A 19,695-nucleotide genomic window follows, 5' to 3' on the forward strand; every position below is an offset into this window, starting at 1 on the left:
AAATGCTAGGAGCCTTTGTGCAAGTAAGCATTTTATGATTAAAACAAGTCCTCAAATACTATGGAACTGCAGATGAGGAGATTTCAGCAATACCAATGACAATAAGGGGAAGGTTTAAACAGATGGGAGATGTTCTTGTGTGCCTGTTAACTTCTTACTGCCAATTCATTTTAAGGAACCAGGGACTTTTTCACACTCAGTTTTAGTTCCTATCTTCTCCAGAATGGAGGTATGCATTCACATTAAGAACATAAGAACAGCCCTGCTGGATCAGGCCCAAGGCCCATCTAGTCCAGCATCCTGTTTCGCACAGTGACCCACCAGATGCTGCTGGAAGCCACAGACAGGAGTTGAGGGCGTTCATTCATTCATTCGATTTCTAGACCGCCCTTCCAAAAATGGCTCAGGGAGCCATTTGGCCTCACATATCACCCAAATTTACCCCGAATTCCCTGCGAGCTATCAGGGAGCACTTCACACCCAGTTTGAGGTTTTCATCCCATGATAGGTGTAGCCCAATTTATAAAATTTGTCCCTAAATCCTGGAAGAGGACCTTACATTCATTGCCCATATTCAAGTTGGGAATACACAAATGATAGCCCCTAAATATAAGGATATATATGAATACAAATAAAGGGGTGGGGGGATACTTATGAGAAACAGAGGCAGGAGTGTGATTGTTAACTTTTCCTGTGCCCAACAATTCTTCCTTGTAAATATTTCCCAACCCTGGTTGTTTTGATTAGTCCCGCGTCCAATCTCAAAAACCCACCTGAGGGGGAAATGCCCTGAGAGGCATTCTTAGTAGAGAATTGGTAGGTGAGCAAGGGGTTGAGGTAGTTCGACCCTCAGGCTCTTTTACACTTACACAAACATTTTGTTAGTTAGCAGCTGGTGTGGTGTAAGGGACAGAGTTCTGGACTTGGACCTTTCAGTCTTGAAATTCAATAGGTGGCTATGGCCAAGTTGTTCTCCCTACTTAACCTATACCTTTCAGGAGTTTTGTGAGGTTAAATGATAAGACCTTGTGTAGACCATCCCAAGATATTTGAAGCAAGAGCAGATACAGCTGTCTTTAAAACAAAACAAAACAAAGGTTTCTGCTCTTCTTTCATGCCCTTGACATATTGCATAATCAAATTTAAATCTCCCTTTGTTCAGTATCATGTACACATTATTGCAAAAAAATATAAATGATACTAAAACTACTTGCAGTTAAACAGTGTTAAATGGATTTTTTTTTTAAAAAAAAACCCACCTCTTCTGTATTTCAGGCAGAACTTAAGAAGTCTCTGAAAGCAATATTTTATTTCAGGCTCTTGCTGGTAGCAGCCATTTTTGACACAGTGGGCCTGCCCTATTAAAAAGCCCTTCATCATGCTTGTTCGCGATTTAGCACTCATAAAAAGCAGCACATCAGGAGGAAACACATCCATCCATTATCATTATTGCACTTTCCTGATCTCTCATTTTATTTCTCTCTCTCTTATCTGGGACTATATTGCTTATTTTAAGCCATAAGACTGATGAGATCAGCTTAAAAACAATTAAAATGCAAAATTTAAGGTTCCAAAAGAACATAATTTTACATGATTTACTGTCTGGCTTTTTCCTAAGCACTCCACAATTCCCATCATAACATTTGGTAAATAACTGAACTGAAGGGTTTTGTTCATTTTATGCAATCCACTTTAACATTTTTGCCCTTGTTTGCTTGTACAAACTGTTCTAAATGTTGGATGGAAAAATTGTACTGAACTGAATGTTACCAACAACTTTACTGTTTAATTTTTAAACATTTCGTTTAAATATTAAACGTTAAAAGTTTTCCTCTAATTGCTAAATATGTTAAGTGAGATTTGAAACTGTTAAAACATACATAGGCAGAGAAATAGAAGACATATACAGAATCTGAGTAAGCTTGCTAAGGGGTCCCAGCAGCCAATCAGACAGGCATTGGTTGACCAAGAACAGATGAAATTGAGACCCTAGAAAAGAAAAGTCCAAACCACCAGATACTTGATCTCAGTTACAAGTCTCTTTCATTTTAATGGGGGTGGGGGGAAACCCACAAAGTGGAAAAGAAAATTCTGGGTCTCCCAGGATTTTGCGGACACCATTCTTCAGTATCCAGTGCTTAAAGGGAACACTATGCACATATTCATGCATATGCTATGCAAGCATGCACCCTCTCCTAGCACTTCCTTTTGTGACTTCTTCCTCTCTATATCTGGCAATTCTGCTTAAAACATCCAGTCTGGTAGGGAATTGACTACAAGTGGGACATATAACTTAGAGCATCTGGATGCAGGGACAACTGAAAATAGCCATAGCTTTTCCCAAATGGTGGGCTTTACTGTGGGATTAAGTGGGGTAAAGTAGAATGAGTTGTGGCACATGCATGGTCTGTGTCTTTGACAAATTTGAGTTGGGCCTCTGAAAAATTATTTCAATTTCCTTTTTAAAAAAAAACACATACAAATACAATGAATATTTATGTATTGCTTTCCCAAAAAAGTTCCCAAAATGGTTTTACTTAGATATAAATAGATAGATAGATAGATAAACAAACAAATGAAAGGCTCCCTGTTCTCAAAGGGCTCACAATCTAAAAAAGAAACATAAGATAGACACTAGCAACAGCCCCTGAAGGGATGCTGTGCTGGGCATCGATAGCCAGTTGCTCTCCCCCTGGGGATAAAGAGAATCACCACTTTTAAAAGGTGCCTCTTTGCTCGGTTAGAAACAAGGGGGTGTTCCTTGTTTTGGGAGAGACTTCTGCAAGACCAACAACTTGCCTGATGAATCAGATTGCCACATTGCTTTCCCCGTCATAAAGCCTGCGGTAAAAATTATTTTGCCAGCAGGTGGCAATCTTCCAGGGATGGAGCAGTAACCTGGCACTTGGAGGCGGCGGCCCCTGGCACCCCCTTTCCTCCCACAGCTCATAGTGGAGGTGGTGACAGCAGCAGCCTCCCTGAGGGAGCAGCCCGGGGTATACTGCCCTGCCTCTACTGCCCAGCTACCACTACCAGCAGCTACCACTACTACCAGCAGCTGCTCCCACCACACATATAGGTTCCACTCTGGCATAGTCTTACACTTGGGGTGGGACACATCTAGGCCCCCATTGCACATACCCTTCCCTTGGACACTTGCATAGACTGCTTCCTCTTGGTACTATACATTCTTTTTTTGCTATGTGGGCAGGGTGCCCCTTCTCACTGCACCTATCCCTGGCTGCTCCTTCAGGGAAGTTGCTGCCACTGCATGCAATGGGAAGGAAAGTTGTGTGGCATGGGGCACAGCCAGGTTTGGGGAGGGGAGGCAGCATGAACACAGGCGGCCTATGGTCTCCCTACGCCACTGCACTCTTCTGCTGGGTTTTGTGTTTGGATAGATTTATCTGGGCTCCTTTCCCCCCTTTTTGCTCCCCCTTCAGGCAATCAATCTTCTATAAGATAACTAGATAAATCTATTTCAGGGTTTCTTAACCCTGGGCCCCCAGATGTTGTTGGACTACAGCTCCCAGAATCCCCAGCTACAAAGGCCATGTCTGGGGATTCAGGGAGTTGTAGTCCAACAACATCTGGGGACTCAAGGTTAAGAAATTCTGATCTATTTTTAAAAAGAAAAGAAAGAAAAGTGAGGCTTTAAGAAAGGTCGCTCCATCAGTATCACACACACACATATATATCTCAGAAGCAACGACGGGATATATTCAAAAGGCACCAAAAAAGTGGAACATTTTAGCAGGAACTAATGCGGGCCAAGCTCTAGTACTCAGAGGAAAATCCGAATTGTGTATGGAGAGCATCTTGATGTCTCGCACAGACTTCAGCATAAATCCCCGCAACATATGAGCACCCACCCACCCATCCTTCCTGTGGTGAAGTGAAGTAAAATCACCATCTGGGAAGGGCCCATGTGTACTGGGCAGCTCAGCATCCAGCCAACGTTGGACTGTGAAAGTTAATGTAGAGTAGTAGCTAAGAAACTGTGCTGTGAACCTCGATTCAGATTTCACTGGAGCTATGAACTCACAGATGGCTGTAGGAAGGCCTCAGCCCCTTAGCAGTATGGGGAGGATTTAGCTCAGGTGTCTAGTGCCCAAGATCAACATTCCGCCAGTTGAACTGCCTACTACTCCACCTTTTTGTATAGGATATTCTGCATGCAGGTGTACTGGGTAGCAAAGTGGGACTAGGGAAAAGGCAGGTGTTGGTCCCGGATGAGGGAGATTTAGTACTTGAAGCCTGCAGCAGAATTATGAGGGATTCTTAAGTCCTGTTACTACTAGTACAGCTACCACCACCATTTTTGTACCACTTTTCAACAACAAGTTTGCAAACTGGTTTACACAGAAAAAGAAGGATAATAATACACAGAAAAAGAAGATAATATCCGTCTGGTTGCCTAAGCTCAAAAAGCTCACAGTCTAAAAAGAACCTCAAGGTAGGCACTAGCAACAGCCACTGCAAGGATGTTGTGCTGTGGTTAAATAGGGCAAGTTGCTCCCCTCTGCTTAATATAAAGAGAATCACTACTTTGAATGGTGCCTCCTTGCCCAGTAGGGGCAAAGGGATGAAGCTATAACTGAGTGGATGGGTTCAAAGAACCTGAGTGGATGGGTTCAAAGCTCCTGAGGGGTCCACAGCTCCACCCCTCCCTATTTTATTATCTTCTTCCCTCTAAGGGGCCACTTGGGGAGAGAGGTGAACATGGGTCCCCCCCTAGCTATGGCCCTGAGCAGGGCTAAGTCCGAGGACATTTAAAAAAAAAATTGGGGAAAATGCTGGGTTGTAAGCCACCTTAAGTGGTGCAGCGGGGAAATGCTTGACTAACAAGCAGAAGGTTGCCAGTACGAATCCCCACTGGTACTATATTGGGCAATAGCGATATAGGAAGATGCTGAAAGGCATCATCTCATACTGCACAGGTGGAGGCAGTGGTAAGCCCCTCCTGTATTCTACCAAAGAAAACCACAAGGCTGTGTGGGTGCCAGGATTCGAAATCGACTTGACGGCACACTTTACCTTTATATGCACAGTTGCAAGATTCTGAGGCTAAGTAAAGAGCTATCTGCAAGCCCAAGGACAGGGAACCCATCCAGTGGGAAAGGGGATTAGAACAATGATTCATCTCAGATTCAGTACACATTATTGTGGGACAGGGAGAAACTGAGTAGAATATCAGGGAAAAAACCACAGAATTATTTTTGTATGAATCAGGATGTTAAATGAAAATATTTCTTGAACAGTTCAGTGATTAAAAGGAGAATGAAGAGAAGGATTATAAGTGCAATCCTACCCATGTGGGATTTCCACATAAAGATATCCCCATAGGACATCACTGAGCTTTTAGTTTCCTCCCCTGGTCGTTTTTCGCACAGCAGGATTTACCATGAGTTTAGTGTAAGGCTTCACCATGGGTTTGTAGTTGCCCCCAAAAACTGCCAATTTTTACCCTGATATAAATTGGACTACACAATAACACACAATGAAAAATTCAAATTGTGTGAAGTGCTGCTTGATAGCTCACAGGGACTTTGGGGTAAATCTGGCCGACATGTGAATGCACACCCTCCATTCAGGAGGAGATGCGAGCTAAAAGCCCTGTGTGAAAAATGCCCTGGGAATAGTGTGGGAATGGGAGGCCTGAGCATTCCTAGATAAGCACAGGGCGCTTTCCCCTGCAATGGGGTCATGGTGTATCTCCAAAGTGTGCTTCCGCACTCCCAGTGTTATAACACTGCAGTCCCTATGCTGACAGCAGGGTGCTGTTCACATTTCCGATGCCTTGTTTTGGATTTAATCACTGCAATTCATTGATAAAACATTGTATGTCTGGCATAAGAAGGTTGCTGTTTTTTCAGGTTGTTAGTTTTCGTGAGACTCAGGCGCGTAACAATGATAGGGCAAGGGGAGACAGTTGTCTGGGGGCCCCACTGCCTGGAGGGGCACCCCAGAGGCACCTCATGTGACTCCCCATTGCCCCCTACCCAGCCCCAAGGCCCCTCAGCCACTTGCCCTGTTCGCCGTCTCTCCAGCTTGTTCTCCTGGCCGGCAATCCAGGCGGCAGGCAAGCTGCAAAGAGCTCCTTTGCTCCCGCCTCTCAGCTGATCGGCGGGTGGGCGGGGCTTCCACGGAGGCCTCCGTGTAGGCCGCAGTGAAGCCTGAACTCGAGTAGGGCCCAAGCAAGCCAGGAAGGAGGAGGCAGCCAGAGTGTTCTCTGCAGCAGAAGACCCTTTGCTGCCCTGCTTAACCCAGACCAGCATTTGCCAGGTAGAGTGTGAACTCCTTTTTGTGGTTACCTTTCCCGCCCCCCCCCCCATATATAGGGATCTGCTTGCCATAGGGCTTGGATATGGGGGGGGAAGGGACCGAGAAGTCTCTGAATATTTATTTTGAAACAGCTTGGAAAATTTGCTGACTTAAAAAAAACTATCTAAAAAGTCCTATAAGTGGCTTGTTTCATGGCAGAAAATTGCAAAAACTTCTGGAACAGTATTTTATTAATTTTATTTATTCATTCATTCATTTATAAATGCACTTATGTTCAAGTTGTTTTGCAACCCAGAAGGTCTGAGTGAGAACTGTGAAGCATGTGTGGTGCTTTTATTTTATTTTTCTTGTGTGTGAACTGCTCCCCAATAACTTGCAGGGACTTCAGGGTAAATCTGGCCAACATGTGAATGCAGCACCTCCATTCCAGAGGAGATGTGTCTTAAAGGGCTTTAAAAGCCTCCTGTGAAAAACCTCCTGCAATCAAACTTGACTGAATTTGTTCAGAATTCTGAGAAAACAAACAGAGGCTCACCCTGCATGGTTGAAAGTCTCGTTTGCTAATCTGCAGCGAGGGGCCCATTTTAATAATTCATCTTTCTAGTGTGTTCTAGGCATTAAAAGTAAAACAAATGTATAGTACTCAATGTATATCACTATATATTGTGACGTGTGTGTGTGTATTCAGTGAAATGTATTTGCAGGCAGCATACTTATTTTGGAATATCAGACTTAAATCCTTGGGGGCCTGGGGTGTGCGGAGGCCCTGGACTTTGGGGGGGGGGGGCCCATTTTAAAATCTTGTCTCTGGGCCCACTCCAACCTTGCTACGCCCCTGGTGAGACTACTCCCATGCTGGGCACTTTGCTATTTACGTTTTGAATGCAATTTGCCTGAACGGAAGCATTTTGCTGCTGTTGAGGAGTTAAACTGCAAAGTGCCTAGGTGACCTCAGAAGGTTCTAGATAAAATCAGTTATTTATAAAAGCCACTTTGCCCAAGGCATTGTGAGTACAATATACTTTTCATCAGAGACCACTCCCTTTCCCTAGATGTCTATTTATTGCCTATAACATAGAAAGTTTATTTTCCTTTGGAAAGCACTTCCTTTATGAGCAATTCTTCTATCTCAATTCAGTCCATGGCTTCTGCTTGGAGCTTGTGTTCCTTGACCAAGCAGGGAGAGAAGCCTCAAAGGAAATATGCGAGGGGCACACCGTCCTCCCTTCCTCTGTAATGGCCTCATGTATCACTTAGTGCACACCTGTTGTGCTCACCTAGGGGAAACAAGGCAAATATGGCTCTGCAATGCCATATGAGAAGTGCATATGGCCATGTTCAGACAATGAAGAAATTGGAAGTTTACAGGTGTGCATTTCTGAACATGCAGGGGGATAAACTAGATTGACAGTATTGGGAAGAATTAAAGGAAATATGCGGGCATGCGCAGAAAGCAAAAAAAAGTTATTTATTTATTTTATTTTTTGCATTTATATACTGCCTTTCATCTAAAGATTTCTAGGCAGTTTACAGACATCATAAAATGTCATAAAATATAATAAAACTACAATAAAAATCAAACAACATTTAATGACAAGAATCGAGGAACAGCAGAATAAACAATTCAACAGCTAAAAAAACCCACCAAGAAAAATGAGAGGGAGCCTAACCACCAATCAATTCTCCTATCCCAGAGACATTTGAACAAATTCCTGTTTAAGCAAATTTACATATAAAATAAGGAAACATAAAATACAACCATATACACTTTGCTACCAAACACATAAGAATGCTATAACAATTAGTTTTAAAGGCAGAAAAGTATGTGGAATGGCAAAGAAAAACTGCCAGTGAAATATATAAATTTATGAAGAACAAAAAAGATAAATTGATTGAAAGATGCTGGGAAATGCAAGAAAGAGAGAGTTCAGCTAAGGAAGAATTAAGGGGGGGGGACTTCCATCCATTGTGTAATAAAATTCCTGTGCTACAATTTTATAAATATTGGAAAGAGGAATGATAATAAAAGGAATTATGGAAATAACAGATAAGTTACAAGTTTAATAAAAATACAGCTCTAAGTTTGTTTAAAATATGGATTTGTTTTAAACTTTTGAGTGTATTGATTATTAAAGAGTTCAGGAGAGGAGATTGCTTTATCTGCCCCAGCTCCAGTGGAAGTGTGCAGGTAAGGGAGCTAATTAATATTGTCTGGAGACATGGAGTTAAAATTTCAAATAGAGTAGTTTATTTACGAAATCCATCAGGGAGAGAGACTGAGACCTACATGCCTCATTGCTAGCTATATACAGGAAGAGGGGGAAGGGAGAAGAAGGGAATCTCTCTCTCCAGGCGAGAGAATAAAACCTGAGACTACCAGTCTAACAAAGGGCAATCAGAGTAGAGAAAGCATCAGTTGGGGAGAATGTCCTTACTAGCTATCTCTACCCCAATGCCCCAGTGGTCAATAGGGTTGCTGGTGCTAAGAGTCAATACCATCAGGAGCTGCATCTCCAACACCCCTTTTCACTGTCTCATGCTGCAATCTACAACTCCCTCTTCTTTTGAGAATCTGGAACTGGCCTCTTTAGTCAGCCTATCTGCTATCATGTCTTGAATCAGACAGTACTTCAGCTTAACTAGCCTACTCTCTTGTGCCTCTCAAACATAGTGGTGCTTTGCGTCTATGTGCTTTGTTTGAGATATAGTCTTTTCCATCACCCTTGGTTCTCTTCAAACATTTCAGTTGGCTTTGGCTCATTGATTCCAAAGTCTAACAGTAACTTGTGTAGCCATGTGGCTTCCTGACATGCTTCGCCAGCTCATATGTTCTCCGCTTCTGTGGATGAAAGTGCAACAATTAATTGCTTCCAGCTAGTCCAACTGATGGCTCTGCCTCCATAGAAAAACAGTGTTCCACTTGTGGACTTGTGATCAGTTCTGTCTTCAGTCCAATCCGCGTCCATGTATTCCACTAATCTGGGGTTGCTGCTTCCTGGTATCACAAGTTTCAATGCTCTGTACACTTCAGGTATCTTCCTAGCTTTTTGACTGTGGTCCAGCCATTCTTGGTTGGTGCACTTACTCTTCTGCTTAGAATTCCCACTGCTGCAGCTATGAATCAAGTTCGATGGCAGCAATATTTATATATTTTAAAGAGTTTTATGGACAACTGAAAGTTTTAGAAACATTTATGGCCCAAATAAAAACTCAGCTCCCTTTTATCACTAACTACTCTCTCAGATGAAGGAATAGTTGTGATAGGTAACATAGCGTTGATCAGAGTACACTACCTACAAAGGGCAGAAAAGATCTCACTAGGATTGAATAAATAGCTGAAAGGGGTTGGGGGAATATACTGATTTCCTAAAGGAAGATTTCTGCGTCAGCTGAATGCAAGACCCTCCTGGGTGGGGGGGAAGCAGCTTCGGTGCTTTTTTAGGCACAATGATTAACTCCTATGAACAGAGTAGGAGACCCTCATCTTTACAATTTAGAATATTTAAGGTTGGGATACAATCCGGTCCAATGTATGCTTACTCAAAAGTAAATCCCACTGAATTCAATGGGGCTTACTTCCAGGTAAAAAGCATAGGATTGCTATCTTAAGACCTGTGCAAATGTTTAACCCATGTATAGATGTGTTGTGTACTGTTGTGTGTGTTATTTTGTTGTATTGAGTGGCCGTTGGCTGTAATAAAGTACTACTACTACTACTAAAAACAAACAAAAACCCATGTATAGCTGAACATGGAGGGCCAGGGTGGGATTACAGCTGCTGTGGCTAGAATATGCACAACTGCCTTGCATAGCCTCCTCTTGCTAGCCTTCCCCATTGATGGCCTCATCCCTCACCTCCTTCACTGACCCAGGCACTACCCCAAGATGGGCCTCTTCCCCCTTGTGGCTGGGGCCTCAGCTGCTGGGACATGCTACATGCTGCAGCTACACCAACGCCAGCTCTGTCCACTGGATACAGTCCAGCACCAAATGTGTCCAGAGACAAAGAGAACAGGTTTGGTGCTGGAAGGGAGAGGTGGGGGAGGGAGGAGAGGAATGGCAAGATATGGCACTGGCTTCTCCTTTCAAATGCTGCATTGCTAAGCTAATGCCATTGCTCTTTCTCCCACTCTCTCTTTATCAAGCATCAGACTTGTCCATTTTGTTTCCAGACAAGCATGGTGCTGGAGGGAAGAGACAGAGAGAGAGAGCTGGTGTTGGGAGTCAGGTCAAAGAAGGGTGGATGTCAACTGGACCAGCGAAGGAGGTGGTGGTGCAGACACCCTGGGGTGGGGTTCCATGGGGGGTGGCGGCACCCATGATGTGGGTGGAAGGGGGCATACTCGGTGCACCATGGTGTATTTGCCACTTGCGGCCGCTACCTCACCTAGCCTCGTGAGGGAGCCACCCTGGCCCTTAGGCAGGTAGCAATGTATATGTGGGAATCACATAAAAATCAGCCTTTTGGCCAATTCCTTTCAAATAATTCTGATAGCTTCCTTGCCCACCTTGGGAACTACCGCCCACCACACTCCACTCTAGGGCACCCCTTTCTCCCCAACATGAGGCTATACATTTGCTACAATTCTCATTATTCTCTATGAGGAATTCCAAAATAATTTTAAAATTCACCAATAATCAGAGGAGTGTCCGATTGCCTTGGAACTTTGTGGATAGTAGGCACCCCTGGTTGTCTACCATCCACCCCACTTTTGTGCCCCTAGGTGCTCCACAATAGGGGATATGGGCTGGTTCTGGTCCCATTATACCCTACGAGAAAAATAATTAAAATATTTCAAATATTCATAAAAAATCAAAGGGGTGTCCAGTTGCTTCGGGGTTTGCATGGTTGTTGGCACCCATGGGTGCTCCACAATAGGGAATAATGGTCTGGTTCAAGTCCCATTATACCCTATGAGAAAAAAATAAAAATAATTTTCAAAAATTTATAAAAAACCATACGAGTGTCCGATTGCTTTGGGGTTTTGGTGGCTGGTACCCCTGGGTGCCAGCTACCATATTACCAATTTCTGGGTGTCCAAACTGGTTTGAACCAGTTCGAACTTGTTTGAATCGAACCACCCCCTGGTTCGGTTCGAATTCGAACCTGCAGCTCGAACTGATGGCCGGTTCGGTTCGAATTTGAACCTTCAAACCACCCTGGTTCGAATTTGAACCGGTTCGAATTTGAACCGGTTCGCATATCCCTAGAATCAATATATGGCAGCTTCTTATGTTCCTTATGTTATGTAGGTACCACGAATTTCATTAAAACTAAGGCACCAGCTAAAACCTTGAATTCTGCTTGAAAATGGAAGTCACAACATATTCACCAAACCCTGAGAAACTCCATAAAGACGTCCAATAACACAAGTTGCCTTGAAAGGGTTTAGACCACAACTATAACATCATATAGTTATTAAACTGTTTTGGTAATGAATCACTTGAGAAAACAGATAGTGTTTATTGTGAGCTGCATTTGATCCCTCCACTATTGTTTTTCTTTCTCTTATGTCAGTCACAATTAATATGAGAAAATCATGTTCCTGTGTGTACATTATAGGAATGTGATACAGCTTTCAAAATGTTTTGGTGAAAGATCATGACTCTTCTTCTTTGAAAGCTTGCAGAGCCCTGACCTAGAAGGTTAACCAATTTTTGAAGAGCAAATTTGGACTAGAATGATTAAGGGAGGAATAGTGTATTACATTTATAAGACTTTGATTACATGCTGCTTCTAAACCTATTGGGTTGTAGCCTACGAAAGCTATTCGTGAGTCATGACTTAGCACGACTCAATTAAGTGGGACTTAAGCATGATTAGCTTAATCTCATTAATTTTAATGGGAGCTGGGAATAATAAATTTTTTAGGATGCAATCCAATAGTGGACATTGAGGAAGGATGTGTACCAAATATAGAGTGTTTTGGATGTGTACCAAATATAGAGAGGCTGAGAAAGGTTATTAGAATAGAGAATGATGTATACTGGATTGGTGTTGAGTGAAAGGTATGTACTTACATGATTGGTGGGAATGCTCAAAAATTAAAACCTAATTGACAGAAGTAAAACATGTAATAAATTTAAGACAGAGAATCAGTTTTTAGATCCCTCAAATATTGCTTTTAGGACATTTTCATTTTTAAAAAAATTATATTCTGCCCACTACCGAAGTCTCTAGGTGGTTTACGATAATGAAACAAACCAAAAGATTAACACATTTAAAACATATAAAATTTAAACTTAAACAATCAATAAAATTCAACCAAAAACATCAACTAAAATGTCAGCTAAAAAGCTTGGCTGAAGAGATGTGACTTCATTAATTTCCTAAAAGCCATTAGGGATGGAGCAGCTCTAATCTCAGCAGCAAGTGCATTCCACAGCAACTACAGAGAAGGCTCGCTTTTGAGTTGCAAACAGACGAGCCAGTGGCACCCTCAGACAAACCTCCCCTGATGATCTTAATAGGCGGTAGGGTTCATAACAAAGAAGGCGTTCTCTTAAATTTAGTTAACAAGTGGATTTAGAATTAGATCTACAACTTGGAAAGAATGTTTAGTTCTCAGTGTAAGAACATTAGATTGTGAAATGTTGTGATGCAAGATAGTAATACACTTTGTCAAAGTTAGGCTAGAATTAATACCAACTCTTTTGAAATAAAATGGAGACAATTGATTTTGTTTTGGAAAAATCATGAAGATGGACTTGACTTTCCGAATGGTTTGGAAACAATTTTTGGACTACCTCAAAATGATGACTTGAGACATTTGTTCTGAGGTTATATTTGTTCACCTGTAATATCATTTGGTTGATGTTTATTGATATTTATAGAACAATTGTTAACAAAAACACAAAAAAATTCAATATAAATGCGGAAAGTCTTTTCCTCTCCCAGTAAACATTGCTTGCAACAAAAGATTTGATAGCAATGTGTTTTTGGCTGAGTGTTGCATCCACTTTGATGGTCTTTTGTAAAAACCTTTTAATGTTGAGACATTTCATCAAAAAAATCATTGCATTAGAAGTGTAGTGTATAGTGGCAAAGCAAACTGGCAAACCACTTTCTCTTATCTAAACTCTATATATCTCATGTAAATGTTTTAGAAGCATTTTGACTCTGCCTTTGGCTTTTCAATTAATTGTCAGATCCATGCCGGTAAATGGTTTACCTTTTGGTTGTTTACTTGGAATTTCCCAGTCCTCCATGATGTACTGAAGAGGATATCAATATGTAGCAAAAGTCTAACACGAAAAAATGAGCAAAAATATTTTCTTCTCTTTGGAGAGCTTTCCCATTTCACACTTTGTTTTAAGATGGCAATTTTCCTTCCAGGAAATGCATTGCTGACTGAGAGACATCTCTCTTGCTGGAGCTTAACAGGTTTTACCACAAGAATATTACCCTGTCTGTAGTTTGCTTGTGGTTATTCCCAGACTGAAATCTACATTTTAATGACATTATGATTCCAAGAAGCAAGTTTGGACGAAAATTGGTTTCATTTACTGAATTTTTCCAAGAGGGTGCAGACTTGAAATATTTATGAAAATGCACTGGGCATTTAAAAGTGAAAGCACCAGTACAGATCAGGTCAGGTCATTCCTATAAAACTTTGTCTATGTTTGTATTTCCAAGTGTTTCAAGTTTTCATGTTTTACCTGAGGGAGCTTTCTCAGGATCATTCTCTTTCCTGTCACCTAATTACTGCCATTGGCTGATGTGTCCCACAGTGTAACATGGACAAGACAGACAGACAGACAGACAGACAGACAGACACACACACACACCAGGGCTTAAAAACACCTGGCGACCACTGCTGAGCAAGAGGGCAGTACCAGTACTGCTGATTCTTGCATGATCACATGTTTCACTTTGTTTCCATTCTCCCTGAAGGGCTCCCGAGTTCCCCTCCACCATGGATGAAAACTCAGAGGCGTAACTATAGGGGGGCAGGGGGGGCACGTGCCCCGGGCGCCATCTTTTCAGGTCACATGGGGGGCACCGCCATGACCAATTTTTTTTTTTAACAAAAATTTTTTAATACAATTTTCTCCTGCTCAGTGCAGCAGTGCTGCAGCAGTCAAGGGAGCGTGTCGGCGCCCCCTCCCCCATGAGCGGCCCCTTCCACGCCACCCATGCCCCCCACATTGCTTTGCTGGCGGCCAGTCAGTGGCCTGGCTTGGCGGCGGCGGGTGCCTTTCATGCTGCTCACTGTGCTGGCCCTTGGCTGAGGCTTGCTTGCTCCGTCGCTCGCTTAGTCTAGAACAGCCAGAAAGAGGCCCTCTAGTGGCTTGCCAGCCAGAGGGTCTCTAGTCAGTGACGCACGCATGCGCGACTCGGCCGGCGTGCCAAGTCGCGCTGTGCATGCGTGCGGTGCGTCCGTCCTCCTCTGTTTGCCTGCACGTGGTGGCGCGGTCGCCGTCGCGGAGGTTGCTGGGGCTGGGGCTGGTTGCTGGGGCTGCACTCCAGCAGTCGCAGGCAGGACGACGAGGACACACACGGACACCCGCACAGAAGAAAGGATTCGGCGGCGGGCGGGTGGAAGCAGCAGACCAAGTGTCAGGGTGAGAAATTGAATGAGTTGCAAAAACTACAGAAGCCACATGTGGGGGGAAAAACATATTAAAGAAGGCTTTTATTTAGCTGCCCAACTATGGTTCTCAGGTGCCTAACAGGTATTAATGTTTGCATTATACGCTCCTCTCTCCGCCCCAAAAGAAAGAAAAACAATCATAAAGATTCTTTGGCACTCAATCTTAAATGCATGCATGTATATGGAACTGAGAGTCAATTCCGACAGCCTGGGTAGTACAGCAGTGTGAGTTGACTCAAGCAGTGTAACATAGCTGCCTGTGCATTGTTACAAGGTGTTTCAAGAGAGTTTTACCATGAGTTCTGCTTGCTGGCATGCTCGTTTTTGCACTGTGAAAGCTTGCCTTGTGATCTGAATTTACGCTGAAGTGCTCCTATAACAGCTCCATCTCAGAAAAACCTGCAGTGTTAGCTTTAACAAGTGCCTGTGGTATCCTGCTAAAGACACAAAGTTTGGCAAGAAAAATGGGGGAGGGGGTTATATGCCAGGACCTTTGGAGATATTCTCTTGCTTGTGAGGTGTGTACCATCAATCATTGCATCATAATTCTGTTGTTTGAGATTCAAGCCAACTTCACAGGGTTGTTGTGAGGAAAAAACACATGTGTGTCAGTCAGATGTATGCTGGGGGGGGCGGTGGCGGGGGAGGCATGATGGCGGGGGGCGCAATTTCACTGCTTGCCCCGGGCGCCGTTTTCCCTAGTTACGCCTCTGTGAAAACTTAAATGTTAATTGTGACCTTTGCCTAGAATGCAAATGTCATCCATCTACCATTTGCATTCAAAATTTCATTATTTTGATATATTTTTTATGCTGTACACCACCTTGAATGCTTTTTAAAAGATAGGTGGTATACGTTTTTAAAATAATAGTGAAGGTAGGATTTGAACTAAAATTTCTCCAAAGTGAAGTTTGAAAGAGAATGCCAGGGTTCCTCTTAAAGAGAGAAACAGGACAATTTTCTTAGATAGTTTCTGGCAGGGGATGGCAGATTACTTGAGGCTTGCTCCATCACTCCAGCACACATGCAGTTTAGGGCCCCATGTGTCAATTGGCCCAATTATCTTTATCCTGGCATACCCGAGGTATGACATCGATATGGGATACTCATAAGGCCGATTTGGATGACAGTCTGTCTAAACCCCTGGGTCAGGCAAGGCAAGCTGGAGGCAAAAGTTCTGATGGGAGCTGTTGAAACAGTGGAAGGCTGGTGCTGACAGAGGGTTTCTGTGGCTGTATCCACCCCTTTCTGGATCCCTACTCAAAAGGAGGCACTGAAGCTGGCCTCCTCCACTTTTCCATTTGGTGGAGGAAGACCCTGAGAGGCCAGGTGTGTGCTTTGCCTTCAGAGCCAGAGTGCTACCTTGGCCTGGGGTCGCCTCTGCTCCTGGAGACCCAGAGGTGATGGAGAGGGCTAGAGGGAAGGGGCCAGAAGTCCACCAGGAGGCACTGGGTCCTGAGTGATCCAGGACTCCCCAGGGTGAGTGGTTGGCTATGGCTTCTCTGGTTCTGATGGTTCTGGATTCTGACATCAGGGATCAGGATCCAGGTCAGGGCAGTCTCCCCATCTCCCTCTGGATCAGTCTCTCCTGGGTCAGTGTTTGAGTGAGCCCTGACATATTCTGACTATTTAGTCTCATGGGAACAAGCATGGGCATGTGCAACCCCCCGCCCCCAGCTCAGTCCGCCAGCACACATGCATCTGATCGTGGGGGACGGGGACTTCATCTCAACCACCCTTATTCATGTGTTTCAAGTACTACTATAACCAGTATTTGAATTGCACAAAAAAGGGTGGTTCAGATAAACCCTCCCCACATGATTAGGTTGAAGTTCACCCATGCTCTCTCCGATGTGATTAAATGGGCCAACTGGAGTATCATCCAAACTGGCCCATAGTCAGTAAACTGAATCACCATCAACCCCATTAAATACACTTAGTTTAAAGAACTGCAACTCCAAAATGCAGAAATACATCTGCTGATCCTTTTTTACAAAGTCTTATACCCATTAATGTTCATGATATTTTACCATCTAAGCCAGAAATGCCCTTGGCCCAAGGAACTTGAAGTGTAAACACTGAAGGTGAAGACAACAGAACAGGGGGATGGTAGACAGAGGCAACGATAAGAAGTATAAATCTCCAGAACAGGATTTGTCACCAGACTCAATGAAGGCCTCAATTCAGAGTGTAACCACAGTAAAATAAAATAGAATGTTAGGTTGCATAATAAATGAAAAGGAAATAACACTGCCATTAGGGCAATGTTATTATATAAACTAACCATTCACTAACACTTCAGAATACAGATTAACCCTTGAAAGGTTTGATTTTCTACAGGAATTAATAGGTAGGTTTCTCTTTTTTAACTGCTGCTTGATTTTCGGGTTTGTCCATGTGGATTGTTTTGATATGCACATTGAATGCCCTTTTAAAGATAGAAAGATGGTAGACCTTGCAATGTATTTTGCTGATATTGCAGTACATGACAGGGACACTGCTTAATCAGGGCTTCTGCTGCTCCTCAGATGGTGGCCATGTGGCTCAAGGAAGGCTGTGTCACAAAGGAAGCACATTGTGGCAATTAGTAGGTTGATGACAGAGCTCTTTCCTTCAGAAGATGACTGAAAATATGGGGTTTATTTGCTTTGCTGTGGAGATGCTTATATATGAAAGGACGAGATTTTTAAAAAATATTTATTTTAAGACATGTAGGCTCATTCAGAAGGCAGGTACAGTGTTGCCGTTTGGTCTCTTTCGTAATTCAAGAACAAGGAGACATTCAAGAAAATTGAAAGACATCCAGTTAGACTTGACTGCTGAAAGGAAATAACAGTTTAACACAATGGATTGTTGAACAGACCGGCAGTGGAAGTCTGCCACAGAAAATGCCGGAGGTTATGTGTCTGGCACAATTCAGGACGAGAATGGAAAATCTTTTTGGGATGGGTCTATTGTTAAGAAATGCAATAGTGAATGTTTCTGTTAATGAGCCAAAGATGTTCTGTAATTATATGGTTTTAGAATAAAATCTTCCACACAACAGGTATTTCAATGTTTGCATGATATCTTCCTCTACTAGTGATGGTCCCTGTCAGTGACAGAAGGCTAGGTTAGATGTGCTAGTACTAATCTGGCCCAGTTTTCAAGAAAAGCACTTTGAGTGGTCAAGAGAAAACTGAGGGACAACAAACCATTAGAGAAGCTCGATGAGTATCCTATGCAGCTTTGGGAAATAGTTCCCAATTCCTCAGCTGGCATGCAAACCATTATGATTTTCAGTTTTTCTTCCATATTTGCAAGCACAGGCACGTTTGATTAAGGCCCAGTTTGCATAAGCCAAGCAAGCTTATCAGGACTATTTTGTGGCCAGGGACAAAAAGTTAAGATGGACATCTGCCCCCTTCTCCCACATTCTCCTCCTCCTCCCTGTGTCTTTGCTGCGGAAGTACTGTAAGGATATGGTGAAAAATAAAACATTCTTAGCACGCCCTTTTTCTTTTTCTTGTGCGGAGGCAGGGAAAGGAGCTCCCTGTCAGCGATTCAACAAACTGCTGACTGGGGAAACTCTGCAGGGACTGGCTGGCCCCATCCTGAGTCATGGCCACCACGCCCACTGCATCTGACATCAGGCACAGGGGGCGTGGCTTGGGGCATGCACACGCTTTGTGCACATGATTAAAAATAGAAAGGGGAGGAGGAGCTGCTGGCAGGACTTTGTTCTCCAGCTGCAGGCAAGCTCCCTACGCCCCTGCTGGCCACTATCCAGGGATTTTGGGAGTTGTAGGCCAACATCTGCAGGAGCACCAAAACTGAGTGGGCCTGTTGTAGAGGATGCTGAACAGTTTGGAATGTGCATCTGTTCGCAGTTTCTTAAATAGTTATTAAAATGTTGTGTATAGAACATTTGTATATAGATATGTATAGAATAGAAAATAATGCACATGTACATGCACAATAGAAAATAATGTTTTTGTGTCATGCACATGTTTATGTACATTTGAGACTGCTCATTGTGTAACTTTGGTTTGATCCTAAAAGGCACATTTGGACAAGCAAAATGGCATTATGTAGATACATAAACTGTTAAGGTTTCTGGTGCCCTGTGGTGGGAAGAAATATATTAAAAATTGATTTTGGGGTTTTGCCTTTTTCTTGATAACATTTATAATAAGGAACACAGTGGAAAGTATCATTTGAAACTGACATTGGAAAGCTCTTTAGTGTTAAAATATACTACAATGAAATGTTTATATAGCAAGTAAAATGGTCAGTATCTGAATAAGATGTTTTAAATGGTCCATTAAAAAGTGACATTAATGTTCTTGAATTATTTAAATAAGAACCAAGATATTTGCCACTTACATTAGGTTATAGTAAGCATTACCACTGGAACAAATTCAGAAAATATGACTCCATGTGAATACAACATGGAAACAATGCAAGGAAACAAGTACATTAATTCTCTCTTTTCTCTCGGTTTAGTATTGCTTGCTGCTGCAATATATGTGATACAACCTTGTGTGATGCCAGCTACAAGATGTATCTAGACATGTTGCTGGCCCTTTTGTTCTTGGGAATCAGTCTTTTAGCAAGTTACACTTTTATAATTGAAGGAACCACTGCACATCCTAGAAAACTGTGAGCCATCCCCTAGCTTCTTCTGGTTCAGATATGGCATATCAAGCAAACCCTAATGAGAGTTTAAGGCAGGCCTTCATAAAACATTGTAGGCCTTGGGTCTAGTGCTCACCAAGATGGTAAACCTGTGGGTGGAGCTCACATGACTAAATACTCTCTACTGGCAAAAAATAAA

General features: G+C 42.9%; 2 protein-coding genes across 7 annotated transcripts in view; both read left to right on the forward strand.

The window, feature by feature from the left end:
• PPARGC1A (PPARG coactivator 1 alpha) overlaps positions 1-19,695 on the forward strand; it is a 900,607-nt gene that overhangs the window by 644,418 nt on the left and 236,494 nt on the right. The window contains exon 1 of one of the 6 annotated variants that reach the window (XM_053252800.1): positions 6,184-6,285. The exons of the other annotated variants lie outside the window; for them this stretch is intronic. The gene's annotated coding sequence lies outside the window, so the exon portion shown is untranslated. Of the gene's footprint in view, positions 1-6,183; positions 6,286-19,695 lie in introns of those variants that run through there. 6 annotated transcript variants of the gene reach the window in all.
• Positions 1-19,695, forward strand: part of LOC128326266 (uncharacterized) — a 239,229-nt gene that overhangs the window by 136,074 nt on the left and 83,460 nt on the right. The window lies entirely within an intron of this gene.

This window comes from Hemicordylus capensis, chromosome 5, assembly GCF_027244095.1.
Source record: "Hemicordylus capensis ecotype Gifberg chromosome 5, rHemCap1.1.pri, whole genome shotgun sequence".
Classification (NCBI taxonomy): domain Eukaryota; kingdom Metazoa; phylum Chordata; class Lepidosauria; order Squamata; family Cordylidae; genus Hemicordylus; species Hemicordylus capensis.